Below are 8652 nucleotides of genomic sequence, written 5' to 3' on the forward strand. Positions count from 1 at the left end.
TGGGCAGTTGTTTCTTTGGGGATTTGTTGTTGGGGGGTTTAATTTTTTGAGTTCCAAGTATATTTTAGATATGAGACCCTTGTCCGTTGTATGGCTCATACCTAAACATTTTATAATGCAATATTGTATCAACTCTTGGGCCTGCAGAGGAACTTGGGTTTTTCCAGGGCTCAAAAGCCACAGAAAGGGAGAGTTTTAATTGTTTCTTAAAGAAGTGGTTGGCTAAAGGAAGCTGTAGCTTAATGGGTTCTCTATTTTAGCTTATTTTAATGAAAGAGAAATGCAAAATTAGATTCTGAGAGGTGAAGACAGTGCCTGATTTAGACTCATTCTGGATATTTTTTTGTATGTGTGTGTGCTGATCTTGGGGGATTGAACTCATAGCCTAGGCACTGTCCCTGAGCTTTTGTGCTCAAGACCTAGTGCTCTACTCGTTGAGCCATGCCTTCACTGATTACTTTTCAGTGTTTAACTGGACATGAGAATCTCATGAACTTTCCTGCTAGGACTGGCTTTGAACCATAATCCTCAGAACTCAGCCTCCAGAGAAGCTAGGATTATAAGTGTTATCCATGACAGCTGGCTCATTCTGGTTATGTTTTAATCAGTCAAATTCCCAGGATGTACATTCAAAGCTCCTTTAAATGGAATTCTCTAGTAACAGTTAGTTGTAAGAAACAGATCAATAAAGAAGGAAGGACAAAGAAGAGGAATGAGTGCCATGACCCAAATTACATTTCTCAATCAGGAAGAAAAACTCAGTAATGAGGACATTTTCAGGACCATCTGTTTGTATTCTAAAGTGTGCCGGGAAAAGATTTAATTGCCAACCCAAGAGACCAATCAAAGTCTTATATTTTCAGCCATGTCTTAGACACTTTCATCGATCAACTAGTACTGAAATCAAATAGCTTCTGTTCTCTAAATGTAGTTCTAATTTCTGTGAGGAAAACTTGGGCATCTTAGGCAATTTGAGAAGATTGTTCCTCTGTGTATGGACAAGAGGGTGTGGTGCACCAATTTATACCAATTTACACTTCCCCGTTAAATTTTAGAACACTGTGCTTATAGAATTAGCACACTTGACTATGATTAGTTATTAAATAGAGGTTCTTATATGTATTAACTTGTTTTACAATTTATGTTATTATTTTATTTGTGCATGCCAATAAGAGTCCAACCATTGAGCTACCTTCCTATCCTGCATTATATATAAATATATGTGTATACACATAATATATATTTTATATACATATACATTTTCTATCAAGCAGCCTTATTCAACTAAAATGAAAGGAATTAAAAGTATGAGGCACAAATGCTCTTAAGACTGGTAATAATTTTATTAATTTTGTGGCATAGTTTCCGTCATTTGTAATACTTAGAGTGTGCCTATATGTCTACAAGTGAGCCTGATGGATGGTAAGGGACAGATAATTACACTTAAACATGATTCATTAGATAACATTAGATATAGCACTCCGCACATTTACACAGTGAGAAGGGGGGCTGGGGATGTTCTTAGGAGATGATCACAAGGGACCATTGGCAGTTTACATATGATCATATAAGATCATATAAGCCACAACACCACTTCTGGCTTTTTCTGAATGGTTTATTGGAGATAATAATCTCACAGACTCTTCTGCCTGGGCCGGCTTTGAACCGGGATCCTCAGATCTCAGCCTTCTCAGTAGCTAGGATTACAGGTGTAAGTCCCTGGAGCCTGGCTTAAGTAGACTTTTTTAAAAATAAAAAATAGAAATATCTCCAGAGGTAGCACTGGCAGCTCTCTAAGTTTCCTTCAAACTCTTTGGTCCCTGTGCCTGAAAGTCACTATCTCAACATTTTCCCATCTCACAAAACAAGCTCTCACACTGAGGATACTTTTTAACCGTCTTTCAGCCACAACATTATGGGGATAAATGTTAGAGTGTGAGTCAGGCAGTATCTTTTCAATGTCATGCTTATGAAGCCATGAATACCACAAAGCAAAGAATACCTGCTGTGTGGATATAGAGCATGAAATGTGAGTTTGTTGGTTGTGTGACCTTGCCATCTATCTAAGCTGGATGTTAGTGACTCATACCTGTAATCCTCACTACTCAGGAGGCTGAGATCTGAGGTTTGCACTTTTAAGCCAGCCTGAGCAGGAAAATCTGTGAGACTCTTATCTCCAATTAAATACCAAAAAGCCATAGTGGAGCTGTGATTTAAATGGTAGAGCACCAGCTTTGAGCAAAAAAGTTATAAGACAGTACCCAGGTCCTGCTCAAGTCCCAGGCCTGGCAAAAAATAGATATCTAGATCGATAGGTAGGTAGATAGATAGATAGATAGATAGATAGATAGATAGATAGATAGATAGATAGATAGATAAAATTGAGTGACTGAATGAAATATTCCTTTGGGAACTTTACTGTGCTACTTTTAGGGAACTATTGAATAACTCTTCTTACATTTGTTCAGAAAATATCCAAGGAAATCATGGTTATTTTTTCTCAAATTTTCTTTTAGGAGCAATAAATAAAATGCTGTCTTTTATTTTTAAATAATAGAATATTCTGCCCTTTGAATAGCTGGTTGCTACCAAGATTAGAGCAAATCTCTTAATCCCTCAGTACTTATTGTATCATAAATTGTTGAAGATACAAATTCCAGTGGTAGTGAGGTACAAGTAAATTACATTTAAATGAAACAAGTGTGTGAACTTTAGTATACATTATTGCATGTAAATTGGAAAAGCTAGCAACCCTCAAATGTAGGTAATTAAACAAGACAAGTAGAGGCATACCCGATTTTCTTCTGAGAAACACACATTCAACTCTATATTGCCTTTGTTTTCCCTAGGTCTTTAAGAAAATGATTTTCAAAAAAGCAACTTGGAGAGTTTGGGTTGATTCCAGTTTACTACAAATGTATTTATTTTTCTTTACGCATGTGACTTTTTACTTCAAAGTAATTTAAGATATGTAAGATGTTGCAAAAGTAATGCAGAGAGATTTCATGTACTTCACCTAGTTTTCCCCAAAGGTAACATTTATATAAAACCATAGTACTTTATCATAGCAGGAAATTGGAATTGGTCTAAAACTGCTACACTGTGGATTTACTCTGATTGTGCCAGGTTTTATATGCACTTCTTTTAGTCATAGTACAGTTCTGTGAAATTTTATCACATATTTGTAAAAAGACCTCCACGATCACTATTTTAAAAAGTTCTCCCCCCACAAAGGACCTGCCAACCTGCCAGACTGATGCCTAGTTCCCTGTTTCAAGCCACAGGCCTGCTGCCCAGCCCTATAATTTGTCATTTCAAAAAATGTTATATAAATGGAATCACACTGTGAATAAATTTGTTCTCTTAGAATGGCTTTCTTTAGGTAGCATTACGAATTTGAGAGTCTCAGCTATTGTGTGTATGCATAATCTGTTTTTGTATTGTTGAGTATTATTCAGATGTACACAAGTACTAAAGTTTATTCAACACTTGAGAGATCTTTTGTTCTTACAAATAAAAGTTCTATGGATCATTATATATGGGTTTCTGCATGAATTCTAATTTGTCTAGGGTAGATACCCAGAGTTATAATGATGGGTTTCATGGAAATAGGTTTATTTAACTTTATAAGAAACAGCCATGTTCATTTCTGGAGGGGCTGCTGGAATGTTCTGTGTATCAACTAGCAATACTGAGAAGATAGTCTCTCCATGTCTTCATCAGCATTTGATTAAATCCATCAGATGTTCTTACTTTAGTCATTGTAATAGGAAGGACTACAGAGGTATTACATACTAGTTTCAATTTTCATTACAAAAAAAAGAATGTTTTTCAGCATATTTAATATATATAATCATTACTATAAAATGATGTACAAAGGGGTTACCGTTACATGAGTCAGATAATGAGTACGTTTCTTTTTGGACAATATTACCCCTTACTTTGCTCTTTCCCAGTTTATTCCTCCCATCCCCATCCACAAGTTGTATCATTAAAATTTTTGTGAGCCTATGTATCATTCTTATATCTTATTCAGTCATATGTTCATTTAACTTGCATTTTTATAATATGGAATTTTTTTCTATTCTTGTTATTGAACTTATAGAATTTTTATATATTATGAAAGTAGATTATTTGGTAGCCATGTCATTTGGAATATTGTCTCCTAATTGATGATATTCGTTTTTAGTTTCTAAAAAATATGTTTGGATGAAAAAATGATTTTAATTGTAACGATGTCTGAGTCAATGACATGTGCACAGATTAAGCATTAAAATCATGCCTATGACCCTGGACTTAAGTAGCAATGACTTTTTTTTTTTTTTTGGTCAGTAGTGGGGCTTTAACTCTGGGCTTGGGCGCTGTCCCTGAACTCTTCAGCTCAAGGCGAGTGCTCTACCGCTTGAGCCACAGCGCCACTTCCAGTTTTCTAGTAGTTTATTGGAGATAAGAGTCTCACAAACTTTCCTGTCAGGGTTGGCTTCGAACCATGATCCTCAGATCTCAGCCTCCTGAGTAGTTAGGATTACAGGCGTGAGCCACCCGGCCTGGCGTGGCAAAGACTTTTATTCCTGATTTCTCTCCAATTTAGATTGTAGTGTTATATTTTACATTAAGATCCATTTCTATGACTTTTATTAATTGTGACAGGCTGGAGTTATTTATTGGTATAATTTTTGTCTGTGAATAATTCATTATCTCACTGCCATTTATTGAAAGGCCTTTTCTCCATTTAATTGTCTTTCTAACTTTATCAGATATCTGTTGGGTACTTGTATGGGTCTATTTCTGAATTCTAGGCTGTTCTTTTAATTTTGTATACTCTTTTTCCAGCAATATCACAATGCATAGTTTTTATACCCTTCCAGTAAATCTTACTATTGGGAATGCAGTAACTCAAATTTTATTCTTCAAAAACAGTTTTAGCGGTAGTAGAGCCTTTGGTTCTTCCCTAATAATGTAGAGTTAGAGCATCTATATCTACAAAAAGCTTGCTAAGATTTTGATCGGAACATATTAAATGTAGGCATCATTTGGGGAAGTTTGGACATCTTTGTTGAATTACTGAATCTTTTACTCTATGAACATGGTATGTCCCTTCATTTGATTGTCTTTGTAGTTTTAACCTACAAAAAGCACATGAGTTTTGAGTTTATAGTTAAGTGTTATAATTTAGGAACTATCATAAACTGTGCATGAAATTTCAGTTTCCATTTGCCTATGAGCATTTTCCTTTTACTTTCTGACATTGCTAATAGGCACTTTCTTATCTATTTTGCAAGATTTTGTTCAGACAATTATCTCTGAGTATAGTGGTATTCCTTCCTTTTGTATCTGTATGCCCTTTCCTAGTTAGTTTGCAATACAATGTTAAGTGAGAAAAATATCTATGCAAGTATTTTTAAATTATTCTATTTATTGTTTGCATATCTGATGCATTATTCAATAACTGTAGGAGATACTTTGCATGATTTTTAATGATTGATATTTGTGTACTTTTTTATGGCTGTAAGATGCTTAGATAAGGAATCTTGGTAGTCTTCATGCACTTGTAATAATATGCACTGTAGAAGTGTATGGTGCTATATTCTGTAATTGTCAATGGGATCGTCTTGGTTGGTGGTATTGTTTTGATTTTCATCCTTGCTGATAAGATTTTGTTTGTTTAGTTTCTCCATGGTAGGGCTGTATCTCAATTCCATCACTGAGCTACTTCTCAGGTACTGTCTGATAGTGTTGATGATTGCTCAGAGATAGGTTTTGAAATCCTTAATGAACAGCAATGTCTCCTTTCAATTCTGCCATTTTTGCTTTTTTTTTTTAATTTTGAAGCTTTGTTACTTGGTACTCATCTGGTCAGCCCTGATACATTCTGATGGATCACTTGACAGACACCTAATGATGTTCTTTATTCTGAATTCTACCTTGTCTAATCTTACCATAACATCCAGGCATCCTCCATTAGTGTTTAAATGCACTTTCTTCTTCCAGCTCATCTGTAACCTACTTACATCATTATTTTAAAAGTATTTCTTATAGATTACATGTCTCTGTATGTTCGGTTAATTTTTGATGAATTTTGAAAAGTTTTATTTGTGGGTCTAGAAAATGTAATTTAATTAACCTGTTGGTATGTTAGAATGTAAATGCCTGTTTATGGACTCACAGGGAGCCGTGACAATCTATAGGAAAGCTCAGGACCCAGGGAAGATGACCCATCTGACTGCTCTCTGTGTGTCAGTGCAGGCTTGGGACGGCTGAAAAGCTTGGTTGGTATCTATTTCAAGGGGGATCCATCTCAGCATATATTTGTTTTATCTTTATTTTACAGAATGCTATTGGGTGAAATGTGACAATTCTTATTATAAAAATGAAGAATCAAAGCCGGGTGCTGGTGGCTCATGCCTGTAATCCTAGCTACTCAGGAGGCTGACATCTGAGGTTCATGGTTCAAAGCCAATCTGGGCAGGAAAGGCCATGAGACTCTTATCTCGAATTAACCACCAGAAAACCAGAAGTGGCATGGTGGGTCAAAGTGATAGAGCACTAGCCTTACACAGAAATGCTCAGGGGCAATGCTGAGCCCCTGAGCTCAAGCCCCAAGACAAAACAAAAACAAACAAAAAATACAGAATCAAAACACCAGTGAGATTAGGTACCAGAGGTTCATGCCCATAATTCTAGCTAAGATCACAGGATTGGTTTGAAACCAGTCTGGGCAGAAAAGTCCATGAGACTCCTTCTCCAGTTAACCAGAAAAATTGGACTGGAGGCATGGATCATGTGGTGAGCATCAGATGGAGAGCAAGAAGGTGAGTGAGACCATAAAGTCCTGAGTTCAAAACCCAGTACTGGCACCAAGGTGATGGTGATGGGAGTGAGAAATAAAGGAGGAAGGGAAATTAAGAGAACTTTGTAGAATTTTAAAAAAAACTAACATTTTTAAGGTCTCAGACACATTTCCTTTTTCATATAAAGATCCCAGACAGATGCAGATAGCTCACATCTGTAATCTTAGCTACTCAGGAGGCTGAGATCTGAGGATCATGGTTCAAGGCCAGTTCAGGCTAGTAACGCCATGAGACTTTTCTATCCAATTAACCACCAGAAAACCGGAAGTGGCACTGTGGCTCAAGTGGTAGAGTGCTCACCTTGAGCTGAAGAGCTGAAGGACAGCATCCAGAACCAAAGTTCAAGCCCAAAGACCTACCCCTCCCCTGAAAAAAATCCCAGAATTCAACAGCTTCCCCATTCTGTAAGTCCTGGAGCAGGATGAGCACTGGGTACTATGGTTTTCATCCTCCATGTGTGGACTGTCCTGTTTATCCATCATACAGATTCAAACACTCAAAAGAATTTCCATTCTTGTTTTAACAGATTAGCACTTCAAGATTCTTTATTCAATACCTTTCCCCCCATTTACTTCATATTAAAAAGGCAATTTAAAAGTTTAATCAAAGGTTTGAGCAACTGCAGTTGCTGATTATACATGCTGAATTAATCTGGAAGCTGCAATTCTGTGAACTGACTCATGTATGAGGTCCTCTCTGGTAGGAAATGAAGGGAAGCCGAGCCTGAAGAAGGCATATTGATCTATTTGCCTCTGTGCTACAGTGCTTGGCTGGTCAATTATTTACAGATCACAGAGACAGGGAGAGTCCAGGAACCCGTGTGAAAGACAAAAGCTGACATTGCCATTCTTTTTTTTTTTATTTTATTTGTGAAGATACTGTACAGAGGGGTTACAATTACATGGGCAGGATAATGCGTACATTTCTTACCAAGCATTGCAGCCTCCTCCTTTTGTTTACCCTTCACATCCCTTCCCAGCCTCCCCCCTCCCCCCCAATCCCAATCCTTCTCCTTCTCCCCCTTCCCCCCCTAAGTTTGCTTTAATGATGAAGTGGATTTAAAACATCAGTTTGAAGAAAAATTATGCCCCAGTGAGTATGAGCTAACTGTTTTAATTGAGTTTTCTCTAAATGAAAAGAATTTTCATACAAAGCAACCTGGCACTTCCATGTTATTTTTAGTGGTGTTCCAGATATTGAATATGGTCTAGTCAAAAGGAAAACAAATCTTGGTGATTTGTTTTGGTTTTATGTTTGCTACCTGTAAGAGTCAAAGTTTTAATATTTAACTCATTAAAGAAGGAAATATATTCAAGGGCCTATTTGTTTTGCTTCCAATGCAATGTCCTAGGGTTCTAAAAAAGTTAAGAAAACATTTTTGAGTTCTCTCATTTTTGTATTTAGGACAAATTTGGTGAAAAACAGTATTACAAAATTGATTGAATTGGTGCTGGCAAAATTGGTTAACTACTAGTAGAAAACTAAAGATAGATCCTTATATATCATCTTGCACCAGAATCAACTCCAAATGGATCAAAGGCCTCAGAGTCAAAGCAGACACTCTGAAAACATTACAGGATGGAATAGGAGAAACCCTAGGTCTCCTTGGCACAGACAGAAATTTTCTTAATAGAGACAAAGAAACACAAGAAATCAAAGAAAGGTTGGATAAATGGGATTGCATGAAATTGCAGAGCTTCTGCATGACAAAGGATATAGCTAGCAAGATCAATAGAAAGCCCACGGATTGGGAGAAGATCTTCACTAGCCATACAACAGACAAGGGTCTCATATCTAAAAT

General features: G+C 36.6%; 1 protein-coding gene across 1 annotated transcript in view; it reads left to right on the plus strand.

Annotated features, from left to right (window-relative positions):
* The window catches only part of Znf385d (zinc finger protein 385D), a 680575-nt gene that overhangs the window by 34574 nt on the left and 637349 nt on the right, over positions 1-8652 (plus strand).

Source organism: Dipodomys ordii, unplaced genomic scaffold, assembly GCF_000151885.1.
Source record: "Dipodomys ordii isolate 6190 unplaced genomic scaffold, Dord_2.0 Scaffold12, whole genome shotgun sequence".
Classification (NCBI taxonomy): Eukaryota; Metazoa; Chordata; class Mammalia; order Rodentia; family Heteromyidae; genus Dipodomys; species Dipodomys ordii.